Source organism: Solanum verrucosum, unplaced genomic scaffold (assembly GCF_900185275.1).
Source record: "Solanum verrucosum unplaced genomic scaffold, falcon-dt-bn FXZP01000163.1, whole genome shotgun sequence".
NCBI lineage: Eukaryota > Viridiplantae > Streptophyta > Magnoliopsida > Solanales > Solanaceae > Solanum > Solanum verrucosum.
The window spans coordinates 2,389,331-2,406,598 of NW_026020379.1; the positions used below are offsets into that span (position 1 = coordinate 2,389,331).

Below are 17,268 nucleotides of genomic sequence, written 5' to 3' on the forward strand. Positions count from 1 at the left end.
CTTTTTTGAGGAACTACTTTCCTTGTAAGACTCAACTAGGGATTTTCATACGCATAAAACAAGACGTCTATAAAAGGAAAATTAGCATAATGAGGCGATTGCTTTTGCACACACTGAATATCGTTTTTCTCAGCGAAAGGAAAGAAGCGGCAGATGGAGCATACAATAATAGAAGAAAGGAGAACTAGAGTTAGGTTTTCTTTCTCATGTAAGTTTATCATTTTTGTGACTTGGAATCGTTATTGAGTTGTAAGCTAAAACCACTCTTTAAAGTTAGTGAGAATTTGCTGAAAATTCTACATGTTCTAGGCCATGCCTTTTATTTTCTTGAGCAAGGAGGTTTACAACGAAAAACATTTGTGTTCTTTCGTGACACGTGTTTCACTTAAAGTCTAACAAGAACCAGGTTCTTGTATCAAATGGGTGCTACAAATTTCTTTAAAAGGAATATGAAGTTAAGAGAAAAATAATAGTATATACGAACTTGCGTAATTCATTCAATTTTGGTATTGCACTTTCAAAACATAATGCTTTGTGATTTAACAAACATATGTATATGAGAAACTACCTCGAGGTCATGATTCAAGATAATACTATCGATGAATGAACATTCCTCTGCAGTAAGACTTCCATAATCTCCTACCTGCAAAGTGAAATAAGATATCAGAATTTGTAAGTATTTTTGTGAAAAATAATATAGTTTTGAATTTTATTATTTAAGTATTTTTTATAGCAAAATGATAGTGTGTATAAAGTTTCTCAATTCTCTTAGCTTTATTTATAATTATATTATTCATTGACCAAACGTAGAGTATATGAAAAACTACCCCATCTGAATTTGAGGGAACATAAAGATGCTCGAACAATGCCTCCTCTGCAGTAACACCTCCATAGATTCCTTGCTAGGTAGTGAAATAAGACACCAAAAATTATAAGCATATTTACTGAAAAATATTTTTTGTAAGTATTCAAAAGTTATAATATTATTTTGAGTTTCATTAGTGAACTATTTTATACGACACACATTTAAACTTTGATATAACAAAGCCCGATCATTTGTGTTCTACCAAAATGTAAGAAATTACTTTATTGTGAACTGATTTATCTAAAAATAAACCACCATCTCTACTAATAAAATAGGGTAGACTTTGGGTAGGGAAAGTCGATAAAAAAAAAAATTCTAAGAATAGAGATACATGATAGTGTCTACAAATTTCTCAATTTGCTTAACTTTGTAAATAATATTTTTAGGCTACAATTCTCTATGACTCAATACAGGTACATGAGAAACTATCCCAAGTTTAAAATTTTGAGGAACATAAAGGTGTTGAAATGATTTTTCCTCTGCAATGACATATTCATAATTTTTTTGCTACACAGTAAAATAAGACATCACAAGCTGTAAAAATATTTATTAACAAATATTTTCATATATTCACTAGTTTTGATATAGTTTTAAATTTTATTATTAAAACACATTAAACAGCACAAATTAACCTTTCATATAATGTCAATCATTTGTGTTCTAACAAAGTTAGAAACAAGCTAATCAAAAATTTATCAGCCAACTTATTTGTAAACTCGTTTACATCAAATCATTCATCTCCACAAATCAACTAGTGGAGGAAAAGTGGGTAAAAAGGACAAATAGTAAGAAAAGAAAATACTATGTACAACTTTTCTTAATTATATAAGTATATTTTATGACAAAACATAGGTATATGAAAAACTACCTCAGGTGCAAAATTTGGAGAAGCATTACTGAAATGCAACGGTCTTTCTTCTGCAGTAATACTTACATAATTTCTTTGCTGTTACAATAAAATAAAACACTAGAAATTTAAAGCATATTTAATTACAATTATTTTAACATTTTTTATCCTCAAATAATGATATGGTTTTGATATTCAATATTGAATTATATTATTCAATATTTATTTAACCTTTCATATAACAAAAGTCAATCATTAGTGTTCTCCGAAAATGTAAAAGACAAGTCAATTAAAAATTAATCAATCAAATTATTTGGAAACCCCGAGAAAAATGTTAGTGTGTATGTATTTTCTTAATTCGTTTAACTCTATAAATTATATTTTCATAATATAATACTTGTTGACCAAACATAAATATATGAAAAAATACCTCAAGTTTTAAATATAGGGGATCATAATGGAATTAAAATATTTTTTTTCATTGTAATAGCACATCCGTAATTTTCTTGCTATACATTAAAATAATACATCAAAAATTGCAAGTGTTTTTACTATTATCATGTTGTATTCACAAATTATTATATAATTTTGAGTTTTTCTACTAGATTATCTTTTACCCTTGAAAATATACGACACAAATTTTGCCTTTTATGTATCCAAAGTCAATTATTTGTATCCTTCAAAAAATTAAGACAAGCAACTAAATTGAATATTAAACCAACATAACTATTTGGCAATCCTTTGACTTCAAACTGTACAACCATCTCTACTAATTAACCGGGGGAGAGGAAGTGGTTATAACATAACTATTTGGGGATAATATTGGAGATGGAATGATGTTTCCTCTATAATAACACCTCCATAATTACCTTGCTATAATGAGTTGAGACACTAAAAATTATAAGCATATTTAGTGATAATTATTTTAATGATGTATTCACAAGTTATGATGTAGCTTTGAGTTTCATTTTTTTTTTTATACAATACAAATTTAACCCTTTCATATCAAAAGTCGATCATTTGTGTTATACAAAAAATGTAAGAAACAATTAGATTATATTAACCAACATAAGTATTTGGGAACCCTTTCACCTCAAAATAGGCAATCATCTCCATTAACTAACCGGGGGGGAAAAAATCAATCAAAAAACAAAATTATGAAGAGAAAAATGATAGTGTATACAAACTCTTTTAATTCACTGAAGTATAAATTAATTTTTCAGAAAATAAGACAGACATATGAAAAATTACCTCATACTCTGAATTCGGAAGAACATTACCAAGATGTAACGGTATTTCCTCTGCATTAATACCTTCATGATTTCCTTGCTACATAATGAAGTAAGATTTAAAAAATTATATGAAGATTTAATACTAATTAATTCTACATTATTTATTTGTAAGTTGCTACATTATTTATTTGTAAGTAATGATATAACTTTTATCAGTTACTTTAGAATCACTCACGTAATATACTACTATTGACGTAGATTACCTGCTCCTATTTCCTAGGAAGTTAGCTTAGAACAATCTGTTTACTTTTCTTTGTATATAAACAGTACTGGAGACTCATTAATAATATACAATTTTCATTCTACTTTTCTAGAATTATAAAAAGCTCCACAATCAAATATTTACGTCAGAAAGACTACAACTCTTTAAACATAGAGAATACTAGAAAACAAATAAGAACAAATATTAAAATTAGAAGTACGTACCAAATTACAAGGCTTCTGATTAAGATGTCGACTGAATATTTTAGTAAACTCTCTATCTTTCTCATGATCAGACTGGAAGTCTCGAAGATCAGCCTCGGTATCATGACCCGCAAAGTTGAAATTTTCTATCATAAGTTGTGGAGTTAAAGTTGAAATATTGTCAGATGTTGGTTTCCTTGTAGACAATTGATTAGCATTTTCATATGTGATTTTACTCGAATTCAAAATCAACTCTGGACTAGCGTCTTTTTTCAAGCTCATACGATAGTTCTGCAAAGTGTACAAGCATGGATATGATTACCTTGTTCTAATAATAATGAAAAATAATGATGCAATTGCTTTAAGTAAATTTCCACATTAGATTTATCTAACTTTCAAATTTGTTCTGTCAAGGAGTTTATAACATGAGCATGTTTTCATATAACAACAACTATCAAATTTGATGGCTTTTATTCAAGAAAATATCTCATTTAAGGATGATTGAGTTCCATTTAAGAAATGTTACAATATCTTGATAGGTTGAGAACCATTTTCACTCAAAAAAAATTTAAAAAATAAATCGAACTCCTCATCAACTTTGAGTAATAGACATTTTCTAACCATCCCTCTCTACCCTTCCCCCTATTTCAAGTCATATCTATTTTACCCCTAACATTCACTTGGGACCATCAACGGTATTGAGTGCAGGACACGTCCAGGACGTAGACTCGGGACATGAGATTAAGTTTCACTTTTGTTTCATTTTCTATTGTTAATATAGAAATGAGTTTTTATTGTTATTGATAAAATATTTTCTTAATTATAATTTAAAATCTATTTACTCTATAAATAGATAATCATTTTAAAAATTGTTATAAATATACCTCTATTTTTATTAATTCTTTTTTTATTACCTACTTTGAAATATGTTTATAAAGTTATTCTCAATTTTTTTCAGTTGTAACAAATGGAGTAATTTTGATTATTATAAATGAAACGAAATTTTCTAATTATGCTTACGCTTATTTTATTTGTTTGGTACATAAATTGATTTTATTGCCAAGTTGGAAATACAATTCATGAAAAAAAAAAAAAAAACAAGCTGGACAGTCCCCAGAGTTGCATCAACTATCTAACTTCTCTATCATAACTACCAATTCTCTCTCCAAGGGTTGCAACATCATAGCTAGCTAAGTACCTAGCTTTACATAAAATAAGTATTATTATAAACCACTATTAACTCTTAATTAGTATTTCGTATTTTTCTCTTTCCATCTCAAAAATAATATTTATTTTTCTATATGTGAATTTATCGTATAGATTCCTAAAATGATAAATATGGTGACTTTTAAAAAGTAAAAAAAAAAGCGGTTGATAGAAAATATAAACATCAAGGTAATTAATTAAACCTGAAGATGACTGGCAATGTGTTTTTTACTCAATCCAGGAATATCCATGAGTTCAAGAATTTTTCTCGGATAAGCTTCTGCAAAAAAAAAAACACATATAAAAAATAATAAATTATATTTTTTTACCAATATAATGTTCATTTCCTTGTTTTACTCAATCGAAATATATATATACAATTAGTGATGGAGGCAGAAAATTTATTAAGGGGTGTCAAAAATACAAAAGTAGACATCTGTAAAAAATAAGGGGACTCAATCAAGTACCTACAATATATACATGAAATTAAAAATTTTATCTAGTTAAATAGTATAATTTTTCGGTGAAAGATCGTATATAATCATCTAATGAGATTGCGTTATATAAATATAAGAAATTTATAAAACGGTGTCAAAATATACAAAAGTGGACATGAGTAAAAATAAGAGGTATCTGTCAAGTACCTACAACATATAAATATAATTGAAATTTTAATCTAGCTAAATAATGTAATTTATCGATGAAAAATGGCTCTGTCATTGTAGGTCATAGTTTATCGGTCTTATTTTTCTAATCACATATTTTATGGTGTCTTACATATAGATAATATTTGAATGACCTCATATTAAACAATTATTTATGTCTTGGAAGACTTACTTTTCACGCCAAGTATTGCAATAGCTTCCAAGAATTTGTTGTGAAGGGAATCCGTCCAAACGATTCTACTCTTCTTGGATGGTTGAGATGAACCGTCTTCATTTTCAGCCTTGTCATATTTTCTCGTAGACTTGTCCCTCTCACTGACCGAAGACGTTCAATATAAATTACCTCATTGAGGATTTTCTCATTAGTGTTTTCTTCAAACTCTTGTTTGCTTGTGTGCTTCTTCTTTTGCAAGGATGTTGTGTATTCCCATAAATAACTTATATTATCTTGTGTTATGGGCTTCATTATGAAGAAAGCAGCTCCATTGTCATGTCCTTTCATAAGTGTATTGTCTTTCTCATCATTTGACATAACTGGTGATCACATTCAATGATACAGATTTAAGTCATACAATTCGAGCAAAATAGAGCAAAAAGGATGGGGGTTGCAAATATAAACAAGCAGCAACTAAACAAATGTTGACAGGTTACTTGTTCTCCCAGAACTCCTCCCCCTCCCCCCCCCCCCACCCCTTAATCCCCAGCTAGTACCAAATTTAGGGGAAAATAAGTATATCTTTAGGAGATAGAGGACGCAATAGAGTTAATGAGGGAAACTCGGTAATAATATTGAGAAATTTAAAAAATACACATACTTATCTGTCCATCAAATCTATCAAAAAGCTCAATCGATATTTTTGTGCCCTGCAACTAGGAGTTAGGAAACTATGTGGTAGTAATGAATCCGTCTTTGGTAACAGAGAACCCTAGGAACCAAGAGAGGGAGACTCCAATGATAATACTACCCACGATAAATAGATCCATGAGCTTAATAATATGAAATTGTAGAGGGTGCAATGGGGACGACTTTAGAGATTCACGCAAAATCTTGACCTTTTGTGGCAATATCACCTAAGGTCAAGACTAGCATAAATACATCCAAAGAGCCGTGAGTCATTTGTAGTACGTTTAGAGATTCACGCAAAATCTTATGTCATAATCTTATAAAAATAAAAGATAACTTCAAAGGAAACTGGCTCTTAGGTGGGGACTTTAATGATATCTTAAACGTCACAGATAAAAGTGGAGACTCAATTGTTAATCTCTATAAGGATGCCTTTCAAAATGGCCACATCCCTAAATAAATCAATAGAACTCACATTTGTTTAGTTCCAAAAAGAAAGAGTACTGTCAATAACCTTAAAGATTTTTTACCCATTAATCTTTGTAATACCACATACAAGATCATTATGAAAATCATCTCCCAAAGACTTAGACCTTTCATGGATAAACTAATAGGACCTTGTCAACCTAGTTTCTTGGAAAATAGGCAGGCAACTGATAATGCCATCATCATCCAAGAAGTAATCACTCATTTCATGAAAGTAAAAGGAAAATTTAAAATGCTAAACTATTAGCTAAAATTGATCTGGAAAAGGCATTCGATAAGATAGAATGGTCCTTCATAAGAAACATATTAAAATTCATCAACTTTCCCTCAAATATTATCAACCTTAGAATGTCCTCCATCTCCACTAATGAAGTTTCTAAACTAGTACTACTGTACCTCCTCCCCCAAACCCTCCTATCAGTCTAGCACTGCCACTTTGTTATAATGATGCATATTAGTATTAATATAATAGTCTATTTTGACCACAAAAAAAAACTCTAGAATTGATTTAACAAGAAGTATAAAAATAAAAGGCTTAATGGAAACTCTCATTTGGACATACAATGTTTTATATTGTTGGTACATTTTTAATTAGTATCGTGTAATTTTGAAATTTGATGGGATATTTCTAATTAAAAAATATTCTCATAGTTCCTATTAAAGCCAATAGCAAGAGTTTGTAAAATATTTATGAGAGACTAAAAGTCCTTAGTTTTAACACACTTAAAGAACCAAAACTACTCTGAAAAATACACAAACATAACATACTTGAAGTTCTATATGAAGTTATTTGAGAATGTTTATTGTTTAAGGGAATTTTGGATATCCCTTCATTACTAAAAAAACCTTTTAGTGTCAAGTTATCTTTTGATTTTTCATGACGTTAATTGTTTGTATCTTAATAACTCGACTTGTCTCGTTTTTGCTAGCTATCTGGAGAAGTGATCATTATTGTTAACTCAACAATGTGTTCAATTATTTCTTCTTAATTAGTTAGATGCTTGATTGTTCTAGATTAATCCCTATTCCGCATATCTTTAATTTCTTTCCATAAATCAGCCATAGTATTATTAGGGTTAGTCGTTATTTCATATATAATACAATATATTATGTGAATCTTTGTGAGTTGAGAGTTATCAATAAAGAACGACTTTTTCACTCATATACATCTATAATTTAACATATATTTTGTTTCACAAAGAATATAAAAGAATTATAAACTTACAGCCAATAGGAATGTCAAATTCTTTAGCTATTTCTTGTTGAAATTGAAAGACATCAATTTTAAGCATGTGGACATCTATGAGCAAAAGATCAAATGAGAGGCCACTGCTCCGAAGACCACCCAAAGCAACTTCTATGTTATTCACTGTCATAACTGAATTAAACAAAGCAATTCTATTATTATATATAAACATATAAAAAGAAAGAATTAATGCTAATACATATAGAAATATTTCCAAAATCATTTGATGAAAAATTAAAGAAATTAATTAGATGAAGTGAAATATACTTCCTCGGTTTCTTTTAGTTGTCTTATTGCAATTTTTCAAGAGTCAATTTGACTAACTTTCAAAGTTAAATTAAATTACATTATTTTGATATTTTAAAATAAAAATTTTAATATCCATAAACTATACAAAAATTACTATATATTACAATTTATTATGTCAATTTGATGCAAAAAAAAATACATTTATAATGTTAGTCAATGTTCATATCGTTTGACTCTTAAAGAGAAAATTGTGTCAAATAAAAAGGAGCAGAGGGAATATATATTTAAATATGCTAATTAAGATTTTATTACCATAAATAGAGTATCAATTCCTTAAACTAAATGAGTATACTTACACTAAATTATTAGATTGAATCGGCTTCTTGATTAAGGATATAGGTAACCTAGGTTATAAAATGTGTTATTTTATAGATTTTTTTATAAATTACTATGCCCAGATTATTAAATTACTAGTAGCATTCCTTTTGACTAATGCTCCAAGTAATTAATAGTAATAATGAGTTATTATTGTTATATAAGAATTTTTTACTTTAAAGGTATCTTTGTCCTTAAATAGTGTAATCTCCTGGTGTAGGTATCATTATTCGATATTTTATTCAGAAGAGGATTCATAATTTAAAGTTTATGAGTTCTTTATTATAATTTCTTTGAATTATTGAGTTTTAAATAATAATTTATACATATAAAATAAATTATTTAAGATAAATAATATGAATTTGCAAAGAAGTTATTGATTCCGCCGGATTGGTACCTTATAGTCTCTTCGCATCTCATTATTTTACGCATAAAACAATACATAGATACCAACATAACCTAATACATATATTATAAAATAGGACCAACCCAATATTGTATTAATTAAATGTCTATTCTATATAGATTTTATGTTAAAATTAGCTCTACATATATGTAAAATAGTGGTGTCTTATTATTTTGTACAGTCAAAATTCATTAAATAGAAAAGGAAAGAACAATTGTCTTGTTTGAATTTTCATATAGTAGTATTTAAATAAAGTCAAAAATCCATTTAATTCATTTTATGTCAATTTTGACATACATAAATCTTAGATCAAGAAAAGAATAGAAAAAATACCCTACTTTGGGATGGAATAGGTGTGATCGCAACTTCAGATTTAAAATCATGACATTCAAAATTACGAAAAAATGAAAAAAAAAGGACAAGTACCTTCAAATTTCGAATTCTTGAGTGATGCAATAGTAGTGAGAAGACAATTGATATCATCATCCACAACCAGAATTCTAAACTTTTCACTGTTTTCTACCTCCATTGATTTCAATTTCCCCAAATCATAAATGATAACAATTGATTGCAAGGTGTTTTAGATTGTTTTTCTAGAAGGGAAACACAAACTTAAAACAGATAAGCAAAAAAAAAATTGAAAAGAACACTTCTTAACTATTCCCTCCGTCCCATTTTATATGTCATCCCTTTTTATAAATAGTTAGACCACAATAGTCATTTTATAAAATTTATGCATAAATTACCATATTTTACCAATTATACCCTTGATAGAGTAGTTAATTAATCTTGATAATGTATTCATCATTTATTATAAAGTTGACTTAAGAAAACATTAAATAAGGGTAGAAGGGTAAAGCTACATCATTTATTAATGCAACTGCAAAGTAAAAAAGTGACATATAAAATGAGACGGAGGGAGTATTATATAAACCCTTTAATAAGCCCTTTAACTTGGCTTTAACACATATCTATGCCCTCCAACTTTGAGTATGCGCAAGTAGACACTTAAACTTGTATAAAATTGAACAAGTAAACACAAACGTCCTACGTGGCATAATACATGTAGAATGTCACATAGGACACAAAATTGTCATGTAGGATGACACGTAGGACAAATGTGTCTATTTGTTCAATTTTATACAAGTTAAGTGCTTACTTGTGCACACTAAAAGTTGGAAAACAAAAATATCAGCTAAAGCCAAGTTAAAGGACAGATTTATGTATTATGCATGTAAACAAACATTTGAGGCAATCTTTTTGCACTAAAATCTACCTTTTAGATTGCTCACCAAGTTTTAGTAGCTTACTTATTTATTTATTTTGTCCTTTTTTGCTCTAATGCAATAAATAACTAACTAGATTAAAGCTATTTACCAAAAAAAAAAAAAAATACTAGATAAAAGTTACTACAACTTACCATAATTTGCATATATCTATGATCTAATCATGATTTAGATAATTAATATTTAAGATATTTGCTTCAAATATTTTAGTAAATTCACAATCATAGTTACATATTATTTTATCCATATATATATATTATTATTTATTTTTTTAAAAAAAAAAAAACTTTCTACTCTTTTTTATCATGTACCTGTGTTGTATCTATTTTCGGTAACTAACATGATTTAGGGCAGCATACATTATCCCAAGCTACTAGTGACCTTTTAGTGATGGTGTTGGATCCAGACCATACGTAACTCCCACAGTATGCTTCAATAGTTCTAACCACCTCAGTAGGTAGTAAGAATAATTGAGCCCAGTAGGCTTGGATGCAAAATATAACACTTTGGACCAATTGACACATGCGCAGTATCAATCTTCAAAAAATTAAATTTTGAATCGATAACTTACCGTCTATCTTTCAATTAACTTTTGAGTTAATATTTGTCACGATCCCGTCTCGCCGTAAGTGGCACACGCACTGACCCCGATGGAAGAATCACATAACTACTAACACACAGTCTACTAAAAAACCAGAAGTAAGCAGTTTTCAAACTTTAAAAAAGCAACTTTCATAAAGCAACAACCAAGTCATAAAATAAATGCGGAAATATTCCCCTTAGAATCTAAAAGTTGTTTACCAAATAAAACTCTGAGTTAATATCTTAAAAGGTCACTGAAGTATGAGAAATTATCTAACAAAGTCATTAAACTTTGTTTTGTATCAATAAAATCACTCAACTTAAAGCTTTTATCTTCAAAAATCACTCAACTATATTTATTATTAAAATAAATTAAACATGACAAAATAAAATACTTTTCATGTCATGTAATCATAAATCCCACAAATAAATAAAATTTATACAATTTATTTATTATTATACCAACCCACCCTGAAACCCATATATCCGATTCATGCTCTTATTTTCATTATTTCCTCTAGCAAATTGTATAGCTGAAAAATTGAAGTTGTTGGCAAGTTACAATTGTTAGTTCTGATTAGAGAAATTAAATCATCACATAAAAAAAAAAAAAGAGAAATCAACTTCTTTATCTTTTTATGGTCAAATTATTCCCTTCATTGTACAAATTAACTTCTTAAAAAATATTCTCTAACTTCATTAAATTCATGTCCAATCTTTTACATATCAATAATATGAAAAATTAATATTAGTACAATTGAAGATACTTATCTGTGTAATGTCACGAGACTTGAAACAAGTAATTATATAGTAGAAAATAAAAATGTAAAATTAACTAATACTCCCTCCATTTCAGCAAATCAAAAATATATATTTTTTAAAATACTACGTGCCATTATCATTAAATAATTACATAAATTATTAGTTGTCAAATTAAAATTTCCATACATAATTCGTAAAATAAATTTGTGTCGAGGACCTTGAAATCTGATGGACTAAACCACTGAAAGACCTCAACATCCAAGAATTCAAAAATGTCACTGATAAGATCAAACAGATAAGAAAAAAAAATTGAAGCCAATTTATGGGTGGGTGTGGTATAATAATAAATAGATTCTATAAGGTTATTTATTTTTGGGGTTTATAATTACATGACATAAAAATAATCTTTATATTTTATCATGTCAAATTTATTTTAATGATAAATGAAGCTGAGTGATTTTTTAAGATAAAAACTTTAAGTTGAGTGATTTTATTGATACAAAATAAAGTTCAATGACTTTACTAGATAATTTTCTATAGTTCAATGACCTTTTAAGATATTAACTTTAAAACTCTACATAGTCTAGAATAAGGGTGCAACCCCAAACAAGAAATCAATCTAATGAGTCTGAGTCCAAACATTTGGACTAAGAAAATACAAATGAATCCACGACAACGGGTGGAAGTTGCTCACCCATGAATTTAGATAAACCTAGAATAACAATTGAGGTTGCGAAGCAATTGCCTGAATATGTCCAGTACTCAATAAAAAAAGAGCAAGTGAAGTATCAGTACACAAACCACAATATACTGGAAGGATCATCGGCCAGCTCCAAAGGTATGAATATAAACACATAACTAAACATAGTAAAGACAAGAAAACATATAGATTAACCAAGTTAGAAATACAACAAGACTCTAAGTCACCAATTCTAACTCAACAATTACATGAAGCATGTCCAACACGATCACAAACAAGTTTGGTTCACTCAAGAAACTAATATACAAGAGAATAGTCAAACATGTACCAGGATAATACCTGAGCAACCTGTTAGTATCATGTACCAAGCGTGGTACTCAAGCGAATTGTTAGTATCTCTTACCAGGCGTGGTACCCAAGCCAACCATATAGATATCTCATATGAGGCGTGATACACGAGCCAACCAAGAGATATTTTGTACCAGACATGATACTCGAGGCATACATGATACCCGAGCCAACCAAGAGATATCATGTACCAGGCGTCATACCCGAGCCAACATATTTTCGCACTAACACAATCACAATCATAATAAAATACTACACACTTGTAAATATGTCATGCCTCGAGCATACACCTTGAATGCAACTGGCACTCGAGAACCATTATTGGCCCCAAGTGAACCCTTGGTCTGGCTCAATTCTCAGCGGAAGACTAACTCAACATAAGATAACTTTAAAAGTACAACTTTAACTCAAATGATAAACTCATAAACGCTTAAAGAAACATTCAACTGGCCTCAAGGGCAACTCAACTTTAGAACATTAACAACTAAAATGAAAAAAGACTCATGAACTATTATTGTCTATCTATCTATGAAGTCTCTAATACTATGAGGGATATCGGGACAAGACCCCAATCATCCTAACAAAACTAAAAATAGATGAACATAAAGAAGGGATCCTTCCAAAGCAAGGAGACTCACCAAACAACTCTGGAACTGCAATTGGTATCAACGAATCGCCTGTTGATGACCCTAATCTCCTGTATCTCATGATGCAAGTCAAATGACATCATTACATTGAATGTACGAGCATGCAAGGGGAATACTGAACATAACATAAAAGCTTGAACTTGAAAAGAAAGAAACACATTCACCTCGACTCAACTCAACTCATGGATACTCAACTCAAAGCAATATAAAACAACAATAAAGATGCAGTTTATATAAACATTTAAAACAATAGGTAACAACTCAATGTATTCAAAAATGCAATAATAACTTAGTTTGTATGTAAAAATTATAAAATAACTCTATTTGGGAGATTCTCTAACCGACAACCATCACTATGAGATATGTGATGATACAGCGTCTCGCCCACACTGCTAGAACTATCTTATACCTTGTCGGGGTATAGAACTCCTCAACTAAGTGGATCCAGTAAGCTATGCTTAAAAAGCACTAAGGAATCATCTAAAAAGTATGACCCTTTCTACCCACGTTGTCTACATGGTTTATGAGGACTTTGAGTTATCTGAACTCATTCTCATATCGGTGCTCAATACTACTCCTAAAATATAACTTAGCTCATATGTTTCAAAACATTTCCTTATCCTCAACTTTGAGATTATGACTCAAAAGGTTTCTCTTAAAAGAGATAGTACTCAAAACTCTTCATGAACTCATTAGGAAATCGGTGTTTCTCCTCATTTTAAATGTAAAAACATTTACTCTTGGGAATACTTAGTTCCCATATATTTATTTTGAAAAATGAAACTCAACTCTACTCATTCTCAGACTCAAGTACTTAAGTCTTAAAAGAAGTCTTAAAAGATTGTAAAAGACTTCTCAAAGGACTCGAAAGAACTCTCAAGACTTCACTCTTAACTCTTTCCTTGAATTTGAATTATGAATTCATCAAGGGTTATGATTCATGTTATGAAGGATCTCTCAATTTTTAATGAAGATTTTGAGTGTATATATCAAGTAGAAAGCATAGGTACAACTCAAGGGAACTCACACGAAAAGAAGGTCGGAAGGGTAGAGGACCTGGAGACCCTGGCGCACTGAGTGGCGTGGGGCGCCAACCCCTAAACTAAAGAAGGTGGGTTGGGTCGCACTGAGTGGTGCGGTGTGCCAAGCTCCACTTTACAGAAACTTACATTGGGCGCACTGAGTGGCGCGGCGCCCCACCCTTTTTACCATAATTTTGATGACTTTTCTTGCTTCAATTTCATGTCTAACTCCTCTAGAATCGAACAATTTCCCTAAAACTTCTATGAATTCTTAGACCCAACATAATTACAACAAAATACACCCTAAATTACTCAAGAACAATACCCAAACACAAGATCCTTATCGCAAGAACTTAACGAAACATCAACATTTAAGAACGAAGAACAACGCTTCAAGAACACTCATCAAGAGCTTAAATTCATCAATATATATGGATGGATTCGAATGTGTAATTCATGATTGGAGTGTGGGTGAACGAACTCAACACTATGAAAGTTACATACCTCGATTTGGCAAAAAATTCCTCGATTCGCAAGAAATCTTGATCGTTCTTCCTCTTCTCCTCTTTTCTCTTCTTGAACTCTCTTCTAAAACCCTAGGGAAAATTTAGGATTTGTAAAACTGACCCAAATCATATTTGACCCGAAAATATTACTAAAAAAAACGTTTTAAGCCGATGGGGTAAGGAAAAGACAAAAATACCTCTCATTAATTCAGGTAACTTTCCTTAACTGGACAGACTAACTTCAAACGATCTTTTCTCCCTCATTCGAACTTGAAAATTAGCAAAGTCGGTGGCGTTGGAAAGAGGATTCCAAGACCATTCATTTTGTCACGACCCGATTTATCAAGTCATGATGGCACCTACTATAACCCACCAGCAGGTAAGCCAACCCGTAACCCGGAACAACAAGTAATGGGTCTGAGGGTAGAAATTAAACAAGAGTAGGCAAATAACAATATAAACAGGCGGAAGCAAACCAAAAACATATATACAAATAAAGATCCCTCCCAGAACCTGGAAGTCACTAGTACAGAGCTACTACAAAATGAGTACAAGTCCTAAAATCGGACAACAGAGACTGGACTGTCTCGAAAGGAAAAAGACAAGTCTATATATACAGATGGAGACTGAAATAGTACAAAACGCCGTGTGCTCACCCCCGTCTCCGGATAAGTCTACTCCAAGCTCGATCAACGCTGGCTACTAGTGCTCGGACCTGCATCACGAAATAGATGCAGAGCGTAGCATGAGTACCAAAACAACAGGTACCCAGTAGGCATCATCGGCCGACTGAGCAAGATAAGCAAAAGTAAACTGAAATGCAAATAAAGGGTCACATCAAGTGCAAAAATGACTCAAAACGGACTTACGATGATCAAGATCTCACATTTCAAAATTCAACAACAAAACCATCCGGAAATCACCCTGGCAGTGGCTAAAAATCGATTTCTTACCTCAAATGAAGCCTCCCCTCGCGTTTCTGAGACCACCGCTAGATTCCCCTCGAAATTCTCTTGAAGTTTGCCTTTTGAATCACTTAATTTGGACTCAAAATGAAGGAGCAATCTCAAGTTGAAGTTGAAGGAAAAAAATTGGACGAATTTCGTCTTAAATTCTGGAAATTTCCAGATTTCACTCCTCTGCCACGTGTCGTCACGTGGCTCTGCCACGTCACCGCCGCGTCAAAATTCTACAACCCTTCAAACTTAAATTTCGATGTTTCGGACTCGTTCGGAGTCGGAAAAATACAAACCTTATATGGAATCTGATTGGAAATGATATTTCCGACTCAACGGTGAAGGTGGAATTTCCATTTGGAGCTCGCTTCGATGAAAAGTGGGTCCCACACCCAGTATCATTTTGAGCCAAATTCCACAACTGCCATCTAAAGCCTCGGGAAGTGAACAAAGGTCGTTCTAGACCAAAATCGATATTCCGAAGCTAACCTAGCTGTCAGAATTTTCATCTGAGCACGACTTCCAAGAAGGTTGACCAAAGTCAACTTTTCAAGTCATTACACATTTGATATCTTAAGGGCTACCTAACTCATCATGTACTGAAAGTTATGGTCATTTTAAGTTGACCTAAAACTCACAACTTAAGCATTACTTGCAAAATTCTTAATTTAGCTATTTCCAATTTAGCTCTTTCTAAGGCGAGATGTTACAATATCTCCCCCTTGGGAACATTAGTCCTCGAATGAGATCACTCTAAAGTAGAACTAAAGGTGGAAACATCTAACACCCAACTCAAACACCCAACATGCAAATTAACACACTCAGCATATCAATTTAAAGAGTACTAAGAAAAAAAGTAGTACCTTGATTGGGAATTTCTCGGCGCTCAAAGAGATGCGGGTATCTTTTCTTCATATCCTCCTCCGCCTCCCAAGTAGCTTCCTCAACAAACTGATTTCTCCGTAAGACCTTGATCGATGCTACCTCCTTGGTTCTCACTTACGAACCTGACGATCTAGAATCTGAACGAGAATCTCTTCATAAGATAGGTTGTCCTTAATACCAATATCTTCAGTCTGTATAATAACTAATAAGTGAAGGATCGCCCATACACTTCTTCAATATTGATATGTGAAGCATCGGGTGGACTGCTGCTAACTCTGACGGTAGCTCCAACTCATAGGCTACATTGTCAATCCTCTTGGATATCCTGTAAGGACCAATATACCGGGGATTGAACTTCCCCTTCTTAACAAATCTCATACTCAATGTTAATAAATTGAGGGCATAATAGGAAAAAAAATTGTTCTTTCTTAATTTGTCAAAGATGACAAGTAAAAGTAGAAATCAAATTAGAAAAAATATTTGAAAAGTAAATCTGAACAGAGAGAGTAATTAATTATATCCTAATTTGGTAAGTGATCAAATAATATGGAACAAATATTTTTAATAAGATACTCATGTAACAGAGGGAGTATTAAAAGTCATCCATTTAATATTGAATCATAATACTAATTTAATATATATTACTACCTTTGTTTATTAGATAGACATCTTACTAAAAGTATTTGTC

At 31.1% G+C, this 17,268-nt stretch overlaps 2 protein-coding genes across 4 annotated transcripts in view; one reads left to right on the plus strand and one right to left on the minus strand.

The window, feature by feature from the left end:
• LOC125839081 (actin-depolymerizing factor 10-like) overlaps nt 1-17,268 on the minus strand; it is an 858,671-nt gene that overhangs the window by 728,115 nt on the left and 113,288 nt on the right. The window lies entirely within an intron of this gene.
• LOC125839078 (peroxisomal membrane protein 11C-like) overlaps nt 1-17,268 on the plus strand; it is a 485,045-nt gene that overhangs the window by 289,067 nt on the left and 178,710 nt on the right. The gene's annotated exons all lie outside the window — the stretch shown is intronic.